Genomic DNA, 14425 nt, shown 5'->3' with positions numbered 1-14425 from the left:
CCCCCCCCCCAAAAAAAAAAAAAAAAAAAGTATTTACACATTTCCATGGCCGTCAGGGCCTTCAGCCATTACTGTAAGGTGATTCTGGCTATGCTCACTGAAGAAAGAGCTGCAGATCTGGGCTTGGTGCTCCAGCCTTTCCATGGCCTTGCCCCGGTCCCTCAGGCTCAAAACACAAAAATGTGAGCAGATAAGATGAGCAGCATCAAGCGAGGGTTTGCAAAAGTCCTCCTGTGCTGCTCCAGTCCTATTTAAATCTTCGCAGTTGCTCTTGGGGCTTTACGCAGCCTTCATCGCTGTTGTAGGCCTCACCTGCGCCGTCAGGGGAGCGAGAACAAGGAACCCGGGTCGTGGGGGCCTCCCAGGGTCCTGGTTAACATCTGGAGCTGCACATGGAAGGAAATTGCAAGCCATAGAGGCTCTGGAGAGCAGATGGAGCATGTTTCCCATAGTCTAAGGGGTATCATTATCTTGAAATACAATCAAATTAAATAAAAATTGGCCTACGAGTCTTTTATTGTTTCTAACTTTGGCTGTCCCACCAGTATTTTGTTCTATAACCACGATTTACGAGAGAATGAGGTGATAGATATATCACCAAACGGGTTGTACTTCATCTTGGTGCTGCTGATCCCAGCCAGATACTGACGATAAATCCCCCCCAAAATTCCCTTTTATGTTTTTTAGCACCAGTGAGGTTGGATGCTCTTTGGAACAAAGCTGGATTGGGGCGTGCTTTTTAAGCCTTGTGCCCTCGTAACACCTGGGAGGTAAACCTGCAGCTTCTGCTGGAGCCTCCTGTGCACCGCAGGGAGTGAGCCTGGCTTCCCGAAATGCTGCACGTCTGGAAGGAAGGGCCTACCTGTGCCTGCCTTGTTAAGTGCAGGCCATGGGCTGCTGCTAAGCACTGCCATATTCAACACTTAGAAATCTCCTTGGTAAGGCCCACTGCTTAACTAGAGCTGTTCTTCTCGTGCCTGCTGACACAGCCCTCTGGCGAGGGCAGTGGTGCAGGAAAATGTGTTCTCTGACACGGGTGATGTAGCTGGCTGTGGGATACCGTGTCTCTGGAGTAACAGCCCCATCCCCAAGGGATGGCGGGCTTCTCTTCCTACTCCCAAGCTTTGGTGGTGCTCCCCGTGGGAGCGCTGCGGGGTGAAGCCTCTCCTGGCTCAGCACTTGCATGGAGAATTAATTTTGTGTATCAGTTAAGAAGCTATCTTTTAAGTGACACCCCTGTAAAGAATTACCCTACCCCTGTAGGGGTTGAAAATGTTGCTGTGGTCACTGGTATCCTCTCTAATGTCACCAACATGTCCTAGACTGTCAGCTGTCCTAGAGGAACTGGCGAACCGCAGCAGGGCTCCCTGCCTCATCCCCTGCGCCGAGTCAGGGAGGCAGCCGCCTGAGCAGGGACCCTGCCTTTCTGCAAGCGTTTGCATGCATAACCTGGCAAAGAAGGTTCAGCTGTAAGGACTTGTGTTTTAAAACCGAATTAAAATATTGTCATACAGATTAGAATGGAAAAACACACAACTAGATCTCTAATGTCTTCTCGTTGCTGTGTACATTGAATAATTATTATTTTATGAAGATAGTGCATGGTAAATATTTATAAACAAAGCAGGCAAACAGTGAGACCGCAGTGAATAAATAACTATAAATGTATCGAAGTCCCGTTTCAGAACAAACAGAAATCGCATTCCTTGCTATAATCAATATCTCTTTTTTCCTTGCATGGAGAGTTACATGGTTGTCCGTGTTCGGTTCCCAAGGGATGACATTGGATATATTCTGGCGAAATTTTGGTTTAATATCAAAGTGGTATTCTCATTCCATGCATAAAAACAAATAATCTCTAAATACAGATCTTTTTTTGGTATAGTAATTACTGCTTCTTCACCAACTATAAGAGCAATTAAGCCTCAACTAATGAGCAGTTTTCTACATTATAGTTATTCTGCTCTATCTTAATAACACTTATCTCATTAAATAGCTTTCTTCCTCCTTCAGAAAAGAAATGTCTAAGTCTATTGCGTGTTTTACAGCTACTGGTCAGCAGAGCTTAATCGTTTTATCTTTTGAGGCAATTTTAGTTGCTTTTCTTTTTCTCAGGTGCATCTGGTTCTGTTTACATTTTTTACCCATTTTAATTTGGCTTCTCCAGCTCGCTTGAGAGCATAAAGCCCTTTACCTGCAGGCCCCGGTGGTGCTTTCATCTGAAACAATGGGACTTACAGCTGCAAGGAAGGCGTTCTGCTCTCAGAGCAGATGCGTGTTAAGTGTGAATTTCATTCTCTGCCTTTTTATCTAACGAATTTAGAGAGCTGGTGTTTCAGAAGGTTCGCTTGGCAGCCTCTTTTTTTTCTTTTTTTTTTTTTGGCATGCCTCCTTCTAATAATTTAAAACACGGTATTTTGAAATATCTGAAGCAGTAGCTACCAAACTAGTGAGGAGCCATGCATTGTGTGGGTCAGTGGGGAGCCACTCGGAATGGAAATGGCCCAAAGGGGTAAGGCAGCACTGCCAGGTCTGCTGGTTTTATTGTTAATCTCACACGATTTGGTGTTTTTCTTAAAGCCACAGCTGCTGGAGCCTTGGAATGAGAGGAAAATTCATCAGCTTCCACGTAAAAATGTAGCAATGCTTATGGGAGAGGAACTTGTAAATCTGTCCCAAGTATTTCCTTCAGCCTGAAAAAAAAAAAAACCCAACAACAAAAAAACTCCTATGACAAGACCCCCCAGAACTCTCTAGTCATTTTTGGGATCAAATATCGTGATTTTGAGACTAAAATTCATGGTGGGACTTGGGATACAGTAAATGGGGGAGAGAAGTTCTCCGGAGAGGCCCCTTCCTCTTTGGAAGTAGCGCTGTCTCTGTGTGACCCGTGGTCATGGGGAAAACCCTCTGAAGCGGTGGTTTTCATGCAGGAGATGTTTGGTTTGGTTTGCTGAAGGAGCAAACACGCCTCCAAAGAAGAGTGGAGGGGGAATCCTAGTGCTTTGTATTGACCCATGTTGCCACATTGGTAGTCGGTGCTAAATCAACGTGAAAGAAAATGTGGTAAATCCTATTGTTATTTAGTTCTCCTTGTTAAAATGCTTCACAGTTTAGAACTGGATTTGTAGAAGCGTTATTAAATAAACTGGCTGTGGCATATTTGCTTTTTGGACCCTGTTTAGCAAAGCACTTAAGTAAATGTGTAATGTGAAGCCCATGAATAATATTATATCTGTGCAATGAATAGAGCGCATAAGTGAGCGCTCAATGTCCGAGGCATGAGGAGCCCTTGAACTGGAACTATTCACACAATTCAAGTTAAACATTTGCTAAAAAGACACTGGATTATTCAGCTATTTAAAGTAAAGCATGTGCTTAAGTACTTTGCTGACTCAGAACCTATAAAAAGAAATGTTCACAAAAAACATGCGAATGCTGAAAATGGAAACTCCTCGCCAGCTAACTGATATTGTGTCAGAAACGCAAGCGAGCTGAAGCTGGCTACGAGGCTGTCATCGATTGAGTTAGCGCCGTGCATCTCGCGGCGAAGCTCGGGACTGGGCTTAGCTCTTGAGTGCTTGCGCTGGCTGCCCTGGGTGAGTAGAGCTGGAGCCTCTTGCAGGGTGATAAATCCACCGCTTGGTTTGCAAGCCATCATACCACGAGCATTACGCTACATGATGTGCATACTATAAAACGCAAAGCTTCTCTTGGCCACTTAATCGAGGCATGAACTGGAGCTGTGAGGTAAACTGTAGAGGCAGAGTGTGAGTAAGAAAGATCAATAAGATCTGTCTCAGTAACTACTAAATTAATAAACTTCTGTTACTGATTTACTAGCTTCTTTGTATAAGTGGTTACATCCAAAATTTACTTCAAAGTGAGCCCAGCTTGCTTTTTTTGCTGCTGTGAAAACTTGGCAAGACCAGCAAGACCAGAAGATGTGTTATGTGGGCATGTCAGCTAGTATCGGTCACTGGTAGTTTAAAACAAAAAGCAAACAAACAAAACCTCTTTTCATGCTCAATAGTACGAAGTATGTAGGTGTCGTCTAGAATATAAGCATCCTGAGGCAAAAAGCAATCTACATGGTCACCATTTAGCTTACAAAGCTAATGGAAGTGGGTCTGAGCTGAGCACGGGAGGGTGCTTGGCATTTGGGCACCTCTGTGGGCCCCTTTTATTAGCCCAGCTTTTGGTATTGATGGCTTTGGATTCTTTCTGTTATTTCCCCTGGCCGTTAGATTGTTTGGTATTTGTCAATAAACTCAGGTACACTGGAGTACTGCCAGGGTCAGTTGCTCAGAAGTAATGAGACCGACCAAAAGAAATCTGGGGGGATTGAAAAAAGGTAGTAATTTTAAGGTTCTTTGCCTTCTGGCTCCTGGACCTTTTTTCTTCTCTGTTTTCAAACTTTGCTCTGAAGACAAGGAGCCTGGAAACTTTCTAGTTTAAAAAGCTGGACATAATTCACTCTCATGAGACCAAGAGTGCAATCTCTCAAGTCTACTGGCTACAGCTTTAATAAAGGCATTAAATTGCCTAAGACATGCTCTATAATTAGGAGGGTTGTATCTAATTACTTATTTTGGTCCATGGTCCCAAACAGGGCTTCTGTAATTACCTTATCACACTCAGGATACTCTAACTCATTCCTATGGATTTGCACTGGCAAGAAATTCCAGTCATGGATTGAAATCTATTTTAAATTTTCCTCAGAACGAAACAAGAACAGAAGGATAGGCTGCTCCTCAAAAAGCTCTCGACTTGTGTAAGATAATAAATAGTGCAGGGATACAGACAAGTGCAACGGTGCGGTGGGGCAGCACTGCTTAGCGTAGTAGGAATTGATCTCAACACAACAGCAAGCTTAATTGGCAGCCAGATTTTTGTAGGTGAAGCTATTAAGGATTGACCTAAAGGAAAAAAGAATTTCTGTGAATATGTGTTAGTGGTTCTCAGCCAGGGAGAATGATAACATGGAAGAAAACACTGAGCTGTGTGCTTTGAGTAACCCTTGGATGGGGAAACTGAAGGCTGACACCATAAGCCAGATGGAAGCTAAAGAAGACATGAAAACAATAATGGGCCACGTAGGGGCTAGAAAAATGATTATATGTGTTTAATGCGGCTTGAATGGAGAAAGCATTCAGGACAGGTCGGAAAAGATGGGACCAGCAAGAGCTGCAGAAGAGGCAGGACTTGGCCACAGCAGTGTTTAAAACGTCTGAATGCTGGAGAAAAGGGCCACGCAAATCTCCACTCTCCAGACAGTCTCTCATTCTAGAGGAAACATTCTTCTGTAAGATGAAGTTACACAAAGTATGGTCCAATGATATTCTTCAGACCTGTTTATCTGTCTTTTTGCCCGATCGCCTTTTTTGTTGCTTCAAGTCCATTGGTAGGTTCCATCGGAGCCAAAGGAAGAAATCTAGGCTTTGGGAAAATATCCCATTTAGGAGGGGACAGTACTCATTTACTCATCTTCGATACAAGGAATGCTCCCTAAAGCAGCAGAGGGATCAGCTTAGGTCTGTTCAGTGTTTTGGGTGGAGTGAAGAGCAATTTCCAGCCCAGTTGACTTCCTCACTGGAAGATGGTTTTGGGCAGTGCGCAACCCTTTACCCCCTGGAGGAAAGCTGTCCAGCCCCAACAGCATTTACCTAGACTTACATATGGGTAAGTCGCTTGAGAAGCATTCATGTCCATAAAGAGAAAATGCTGTCTACTGAAGACCTCTTGTATAAGCTACTGTTAGAAGGCGAAATAAGCCCTGGGCTGGAAACACGATGAGCGTTAGAAGTAAGCTGCAGGTTGAGACTTAGACAGCGATAAAACACTGAAACAATCTTTAAAACAGAAAACAAATAGTGACTTCTTAAGTCTTGATTTCTTCAATGCTGAATAGTTTTCTGAAAGAGGTGAAGACTGTTTTTAAGGCTCTGTGGAGAGGTAGCGTTCTGAAGTAATGACTTGTGCTCATCATGTCAGTATGTGCTATCCAACTGTTTCTTCTGGCATGAAAACCTGTTACTTTTTACTGACACTGTGAGTGGGGAAAAGCAAACAAAACCTGAGATCCCATCCTTGCAACACAGCAAGTTTCAGCAGCCTTTTGGAGATGTCGTAAAGGTTTTCCTTGGTATAGTGAACTCTTTACAGACCTGAGTAACTCTCAAAGATACAGGGAGCTATTGAGCTAGGTAGTTCATTTTTGCTGAAAATTAGAAATAACAAAAACTGGTTTCTATTCCATGCATTAATATTCCTGTCAAGCAAATGGAAATAGTGTTTGAGGAATAGATTGTAACTGAATAAGAAGTTAAGGCTCAGAGTAGAGTTAAAGAATGTGTATAAACTATACAGCCAAGAAAAAGATTGGCTCTGTTGGAGGTGGAGTGTGTGGTTCTGCATAACAGGTGAACTGAAAATGATGGGTATGACAGGAGCTATATTTAAATGAGCTGTTGAAAGCAGTGTAAGAATAGAGGAAAATGATATACACAAATCTCAGTGAATTCTGTCCTCCGCAGATCTAGTTCTTCTGCCACAAGCAAAAATTGTTGCAACGGAACATGAGGAGCTAACTTCTGTGACTGAGTGAGTAGGAACAACAGTCAGAGTTGGCAGAGGTACATGCCTTCAGGCACGTGAAAGGAGAAGGAACAAATGTCTTCTGGACAAAACTGAGCAGAAGACAACTGTTATTTTCTAGGACTTCAGAAAGATTTTTTCCTTGTGTAGAAGGAAACTTAGAGATCACAATTTCCCGTGTTCTAGGTCAGTGCAGTTGTAGAACTTCTGAGCAAGAATTTGTCAAAGAAGGTCAAAGTTGTGATTAATAATACTGTGAAGGGGTCTTTACTGGAGCCATGTTCCTGCTTTTTCTCAAGTATTTGTTACGTACGTTTTGGTGATCCGGGTACTTTTGGTTTAAAGGAAGGCCTCGGACAGTGTAGAGCAGGTGACTAATAGTTTGGTATGACACTGTCCAGACTGCGCTAGCGTGGCGTGAAGCTCACATGATTCCCAGTCTCTGGTGCTGAGCAAATGTTAAGGTAATTAAGTCTTAGTTTAGAGTGTGTTCAGATCAGAGGAGACTTCCACAAAGTCTCTGGTATCTTTATATTCTCCAGGGAGAATCCTGGTGTTAGCAAAGTCAGTGACAGGCACTGCGCTGTCACTTTGACACTTCATCTCGCCGTGCACTGCGGTGGTACTAAGTCAGTTCGTGCCGTAACCTCTCATCCTGCAAATAGGTAAGTTCATGAGTAACTTCACTCCAGTTTTACAGCTTGATATTACTGAGAATAGTCAAATATTTTAAGTCATGTTTCTGAGTGGAGTCTTTTCGGTGGAGTGTATAAGTTTCATGTTTTTATTTAGGGGGGTTTCACTGTCGTTGAACTCTAGGCATAAAATATCAAATTTCCTCTCTTTATTTCATGTAAGAGTGGAAATGCACTGTTCTTCTGTACATCCAGACACTGGTAATCTCACTAATGCGGTACTGAAGTGCATCTCCTCTTTACTTTGTCTTCCCTCCCTCCTTTTTTTTTGTTCTATACTTTATGTATCTTGTTCCAGTCCTTGTTATGTCATACTTTCACAAGGGCCGATCAGGTTCATCTCCATGCTCATCCTTTCAGTGATCACCCTTTACTGTCTGCCAGCTTAAATCCCTAAAGAAGCTTCCTACATGTTGAACAAAACTGGAAAAAGTGATATATTTTTATCTTGCCACTCAAGAAGTTCCTGTCGGTACGGGCGGCATGGTGCATGTTAGTGCTGTATCAGAAAGAGCCACATTTTTCCTAAGTAGTGCTTTGTTATGAAGTTCATTTGACTGAAAATATTTTGCATGCTTAACTACCTGCTGGTGAATTTTTCTATGCCAAGTAATGTGTCAGGAGCTAGCGGAGCATAGTAAGTTAATTACTTGTGTGCACACTGTGAAGGAAAAGCAAACAGCAAGGCACCAGTGATACGAAGAATGAGACTTCATTTCAGTCGCCAGAGATTGTGTTGTTAATGAATCCGCTCAATCAGCAGGGAATTGGTAATGTAGATAAGACCAGGTATGGCTGTGTACTGAGATGAAGATTAGTCTCTCAACCAAAACATTGTTTTTACTGAGGGTTTGCTAATATTAAATAGTTTTTCAAAAGCACCAGTGAGATAGAATAACAGCCTGAATAATTATGGCTGTCTTGAAAAGACATGATGATGATGATCTTCTAATGTGCTCTGCAAACACCATATAAATCCAATATCTTACAGATTTCACAGTTAAGCGATGCACTCCAGATTCCATTTTATGGTATATGTCGCCATGGGCTGCCCAAATGCTGCCGTGAATAAACGGCACGGGGAAGCGTGTTCAGAGCTGGCTGCATCGGGCTGAGCGGGGCAGGGAGGGAGGGCCGTGTGAAAGCACCTGCTTCACTCACCAGCATCCTCAGTGGCAGTACGTGAAGACTCTGTCGTGAAGGGGCAGGTGATGCTTGTATGTGGCTCTGGGGAAGATCCCTTCTGGTGACAAGCTCATAGCCTGCAAGCTGCCCTCTGGGGTGATCTTCCCTAAAGAGATGCTGCAAAGAACGCGGTCATGCTATGCTGGAGGAAAGTGCATTTATCCCAGCCTTATATTTTATGCAGTGTTTGCCTGTGCCCCATCAGTACTGCGTCCAGCAGTGCTCACCCCGACTCCGTCCATCAGCACAGTCGCTTTGCTGCCAGCTCCCCGTGGCAGCTGGCTTCTCCCCGCAGCAGCTGCTTGGCCGCTCGCATGCGGGTCATGCGCCGCAGGCAGCGCCGGCGGGAGGGAAGGGGCTCTGCTGCTGCGGGGCCGGGGGGCGGCTGCTGCTGCTCTCCTCCAGCACTAGTGTGCTTCCACCCAGAGCTCATCCAGGGGTGGTGTGATGGTCTGAGATCCATCTTAGGGAAATCAGGTCCTTTTGGTGATTCTTTCCCTCTCTCCCTCTCTCCCTCTCTCTCTCCCTCTCTCTCTCCCTCTCTCTCTCCCTCTCTCCCTCTCTCCCTCTCTCCCTCTCTCTCTCCCTCTCTCTCTCCCTCTCTCCCTCTCTCCCTCTCTCCCTCTCTCCCTCTCTCCCTCTCTCCCTCTCTCCCTCTCTCCCTCTCTCCCTCTCTCCCTCTCTCCCTCTCTCCCTCTCTCCCTCTCTCCCTCTCTCCCTCTCTCCCTCTCTCCCTCTCTCCCTCTCTCCCTCTCTCCCTCTCTCCCTCTCTCCCTCTCTCCCTCTCTCCCTCTCTCCCTCTCTCCCTCTCTCCCTCTCTCCCTCTCTCCCTCTCTCCCTCTCTCCCTCTCTCCCTCTCTCCCTCTCTCCCTCTCTCCCTCTCTCCCTCTCTCCCTCTCTCCCTCTCTCCCTCTCTCCCTCTCTCCCTCTCTCCCTCTCTCCCTCTCTCCCTCTCTCCCTCTCTCCCTCTCTCCCTCTCTCCCTCTCTCCCTCTCTCCCTCTCTCCCTCTCTCCCTCTCTCCCTCTCTCCCTCTCTCCCTCTCTCCCTCTCTCCCTCTCTCCCTCTCTCCCTCTCTCCCTCTCTCCCTCTCTCCCTCTCTCCCTCTCTCCCTCTCTCCCTCTCTCCCTCTCTCCCTCTCTCCCTCTCTCCCTCTCTCCCTCTCTCCCTCTCTCCCTCTCTCCCTCTCTCCCTCTCTCCCTCTCTCCCTCTCTCCCTCTCTCCCTCTCTCCCTCTCTCCCTCTCTCCCTCTCTCCCTCTCTCCCTCTCTCCCTCTCTCCCTCTCTCCCTCTCTCCCTCTCTCCCTCTCTCCCTCTCTCCCTCTCTCCCTCTCTCCCTCTCTCCCTCTCTCCCTCTCTCCCTCTCTCCCTCTCTCCCTCTCTCCCTCTCTCCCTCTCTCCCTCTCTCCCTCTTTCCCTCTTTCCCTCTTTCCCGTCACCTAATTGAAAAACTAAAGCTGGCTCTGAAGAGTTTAAGCTATTTAATGTAACATATGGGAAATGGCAGGTACGGAACAAAAATGAGAAAAATGGTTGTAAACTGTTCTGTGCCGTAGCAGATAGCCCTGCTTCTGCAGCTAGAGTACCTCAAGCTGGATGTTACGGCTGCTTATTGTCTTCCTATTTATTCTTACTCCTGATGCTCTTAAATTAATGGCAGAAACATAGACTGAATGTTAATGGTAGTTGAGGCTAGGGTTCATGGTGTGTCGTTAAGTAAAAGCTGGCTATCTCCCAGAAACTCTCCCGGGAGCTATTTTACTGGTGCATATTAGTGAAAAGGACAGCTGGATTGAGAGGTCTGTTCTAACAGGGATGCCATTAACAACTTAGTTGGTCAAAAGTTGATTTTCACCTTTTAAAAAAAAAAAAAAAAAAAGAGATGTATTGTAGCAAAGCCAGTGTTCGTCAAAGTGTAATGAATGATTTCAGGGGCTGCAGCGCTGCCCGTGATGCACTTAAACAATACAGTCCGTATCGTATCGTGGCTGTCTTTGGGTCAGGTTAGGACCAACAACGGATATTGGAAAGCTGAAGGTGATACGTGTTTTAGCAGTGGATGATTTTATCTTCCTGGCTTTTTTTTATTAGGACACTTTTGTGTTTTTTTTTTTTTTTGTGAATTTTAAACGTGAGCCAAAGCACCGAGTGAAAATCACTTCAGTAGCAGGTTTCTCTTGAAACCAAGAGTACGTTCACTCCACCAGTGCCTCTGGATAGGCTTTATTGATATCAGCCCTCCCTCCCTTTATTCCCTTTCTATATTGCTCTGTGCTCTCTGTGGGTGTTTTATTAACCAGCATCCTGCAAAAATTCAATAAAAATATACAATTTTTTCCTTACTTTCTTCTTCCTTTTCTTTTCTTTTTTCTTTTTTTTTCATGCTGGCTCTCAGAGACAGAGCTCTGGGGAAGGCTCCTTTGGTTAGTTATGAGGAACAGATGGGAATCAAGAAAAGGTACTTTCTGTTCCCATACCCACCTAAATTGGAGGTAATTAAGTTACAGTGAGGCATCATTTACGTTAGCAGTTTCTTTGGTGAGATCAAGGCTACTAAGGGTACATGTGAGAAGTAGTAGGATTTCAAGTGTGCGGTGCTTTGAGAACTAATTGGAACTGTGTCTTTCCTAAATGCATTTACAGGCAGCCTGGCACTGAGGTCTGCAGCGGGACAGCTGAGGCTTGCACAGTTACTGTGCTTTTTTCTTCTTTTTTTTTTTCTTTTTAAATCTCTGCAGCTCTTCTCAAGTTTTGAGCAATCCTTGCAGATGCTCTGATGAGACAGGTGAACTTGTCCCTTTATAAAGCAGGGGAATGAAATGGAGCGTGTTGCTCCTGGTGGTAGGAAGGAGCCAGAGAAGCAAGATGGGAATTTGAGACTTCCTGACTTAAATGTCACGGCTTATTACTGTCACCGTCGTTCAGCATTCATCTCTGGAGCCGCTGGGCTGGTTCAGCAGCGCGGGAGCCTTGATGCTTCAGCCTGGTCTAAGTCAAACTCTCAAACTAGCCAAGATCTCTGGTTCAAAGAAAAAAATGCTGCCATACAGTGGTTCCTTAGCCCACCGTGGCTGTTCTAGGTTTTCCTCTCGCCTCGCTCCTCCTGCAGCCTGAGGTCTCCCTGCCATGCCACAGCTTTGGCACACAGCCGCTGCCCGCTTCAGCTGGGCCTTGGTCCTGTGGGGGCCGTCACCACAGCACGGCCGCTGCCTGCTCGGCCCCTCGCCTCTCCTGGCCTTGGCAAGGGATGCCGTAATTAGCAGCACGCCGAATTCACATCCTCTTCCCTCCTCTTCTTTCCACAAAGTCTTCTTGAAGCCCCCCGGGCCTCTGTCTGCATCAAACAGCTCCTGGGTGGGAAAGTTTCCTGCCCAGTTTCTTCCTCTTGTTTCCTCTGTTTTATTTTCTGAGAGCTTTTTTCATGCTGTGCTTTCTTCTTGGAGTAGCCCAGATGGGACCGTGATTTACATCGGCATTATATGTGCTCAGGCTCATCCTTCATCTGTTTAATTCCGTGAAACACCAGGCTCATTTCTCCTTTTATCTTCGCTATCTGGAAGAATTGGCGGCGTTTCTCTCCTGTCCTGTGGGACGGATGATTGCGTTTCTGATATAGAGGACGTGCGGGGGGGTTTCCAGCTGAGGGAGATGCCTTCAGAGGAGCGAGGTTGTTACAGGAGGGGGCAGGTCAGCCCAGGAGGGGCTGTTCTCAGGGGTGAGGTGCCGCATTTGGGTCGCTGCGGCCTTGCCTTACGTGGCTCGGTTATGAGTTTCTGAGCTGTTTGCTGCCCTGTCTGTGGAAGGATGAAGGCCTTCGTCCTTCCTCGCTGCAGTGTTGGGCAGTGCAGCGATACAAGTGCTTCTGCTGCCCAGGTCCATCGTTGTCCAGCTGTTGCCTGTGAAGGGAAAGGAGGACGGTGACGGGGGGGCCGCTCTGCCAGGGAGGGGGCCTCGGACGGGCCCTGTCCCAGGCACCCCCTGCTGACACCCTGCCTTCCACCCAGCGACATCAGGTGCTGTCATCAGCTACTGCATTGATTCACGGTACATCTTCATCCAGTAATCTCCATTAGGATTTATACTTTTTTAAATTATATTTAAGAAAAAATCTATTTTTATGTCTCTCCCTCGCCTTCATGGAGTTTTACTCAACTGGTATAGGAAGAGGAGAAAGCTAATTTACAACGTCTTCATATAAATTAATCTTCTGTTTTCTCCTTATAACGTAAGTTATCACCTCGTTTATTATATGCAGCTCAGGGTGAGTGGTTCTAAAAAGGCCACAGACAGTTATGAAATGAATGGTGTGAGATGTCAGATACATTTATTAAAAATGAAAATTATGAAAAACAGAGGATGTAGATGTATATTGTCTCAGTCACTTGCCACCAGCACGCACCTTGTATACCGCAATTCATCCTCCCACTCTGTGAGTTCTGCATATTAATCTCATTGATATTGTTATGCTGTGTTCAATATAATGCAAACATTTTTGAAATATTGGAGTTAAAAAAACTCAGCAGCTCATTAGCTGTGTCTATCAAGAGTATGTTGTGTCACACTCCTGAAGAAACCCCGAAATATTTTGCTAGCACAGCTGAAGCTAGTCCCATTTTCACTTTTGTATGGTGGTACATTATTCAGGTCACAGATGCAAACCTTGAAATGTTTATGGAAAAAGCTTGTTTTAGTAATTGCACTTGCTCCAATTTGTTGTGAACTTCCTGCAACATTTGTCTTAAGGTGCTGAGGTTTCCTGATGTTGCGTATTTATCATACGTTTGTGCTGCTGGCAGGTTGATAGGTACAGCGGGAGCTTCATACAAGATTCATGGCAGCTTCATACTTTTTTGAGGAACAAAATTAGGATCCAGAAAGTATTTGTACGGATGCGTGGGGATACACACACACACACACACAAAAAAAAGTGTTTGTGACTGTGTAATACAGATGTTCACATACCTTCTGAAGAATACAAAGCTTTTGAAAACATACGTTGGAACTGTTTGCAAAAGATAATTAATAGAAGGCTTAATTAAAGAATCCAGCAAGAAACGTGGTATCTGTAGAGACTTAGAAGATGGTGCACCTCACTCTTTTTGGGTTTAAAAGCTGCAGATGTTGTAGGACAATTTATTTTTAGGAGCGTAGTTTAAAGCCTTTCTTTTTCTTTGCATCAGCCGCGTTTTGGCAGTGAGATGGTATCACTGGTGAAATCAGTTCTGAAGATCAGCTCTGCTTTTAAGGCCCCATGGCTGGACGTTTCTCTAGGTGTGGTGGCACCGGTGCAGAAAGGAGAAGCGGGGCTGGTGCTTCTGATGTTGCTGCTAGCAATTGCTCAAAGGTTATCTAAATCCAAACCCTTTTTGTTCTGTCTTCCTGTATTTGTGTATGTTCCAACAACTGCCGGTTAAGATATCCCTTATCAGAAACTGTTCTTGGGAAAAATTTCTTTCAGCGTCTTTCAGCTCTCCAAAAACCTGTCCGGGGCTGTTTATGACTCTGACATGTCTTAGGCACTTTTTTCTGCACCGAGTTTGCAGACTGGATGATGCTTATATCTGTTTGGGTCTCAGCGAGCTCTTCAGGACCTTGCTCTTGGTATTCAGTCTCATTTTTCAAGCAGTAATTGGAATTTTCTGCAAGCATGAGTGTCTCATGTTAAACAGAGTGATGACAGAGAATAATAAAATGAAAAGCCCTTTTCCCTCAGGGTAGGAAATCCTGGAATCTTTGTTCAGAACAGCACCGTGAACTCTTAACTACGGGCTCTCTTTCTCCATCTCTTTGAATTTGGTATGCCATCGTTTTAGAGCAAGACAGTATAATTTCAGCAACTTTTCCCCTAATATAATGATTCAACAACTTGATTGCTTTCTCTGCAACGGGAAGGCCCCTGAAAGATGCCACTGATTTTTATCAGGGCTTTCGGGGATTTTTATACCTTTACC

General features: G+C 45.1%; 1 protein-coding gene across 3 annotated transcripts in view; it reads left to right on the top strand.

The window, feature by feature from the left end:
* The window catches only part of PTPRG (protein tyrosine phosphatase receptor type G), a 410991-nt gene that overhangs the window by 194853 nt on the left and 201713 nt on the right, over positions 1 to 14425 (top strand). The gene's annotated exons all lie outside the window — the stretch shown is intronic.

This window comes from Anser brachyrhynchus (genome assembly GCF_964034855.1).
Source record: "Anser brachyrhynchus genome assembly, chromosome: 10".
Classification (NCBI taxonomy): domain Eukaryota; kingdom Metazoa; phylum Chordata; class Aves; order Anseriformes; family Anatidae; genus Anser; species Anser brachyrhynchus.
Note: the sequence above shows the minus strand (reverse complement) of the source record. Positions and strands in the feature narration are given on the sequence as shown.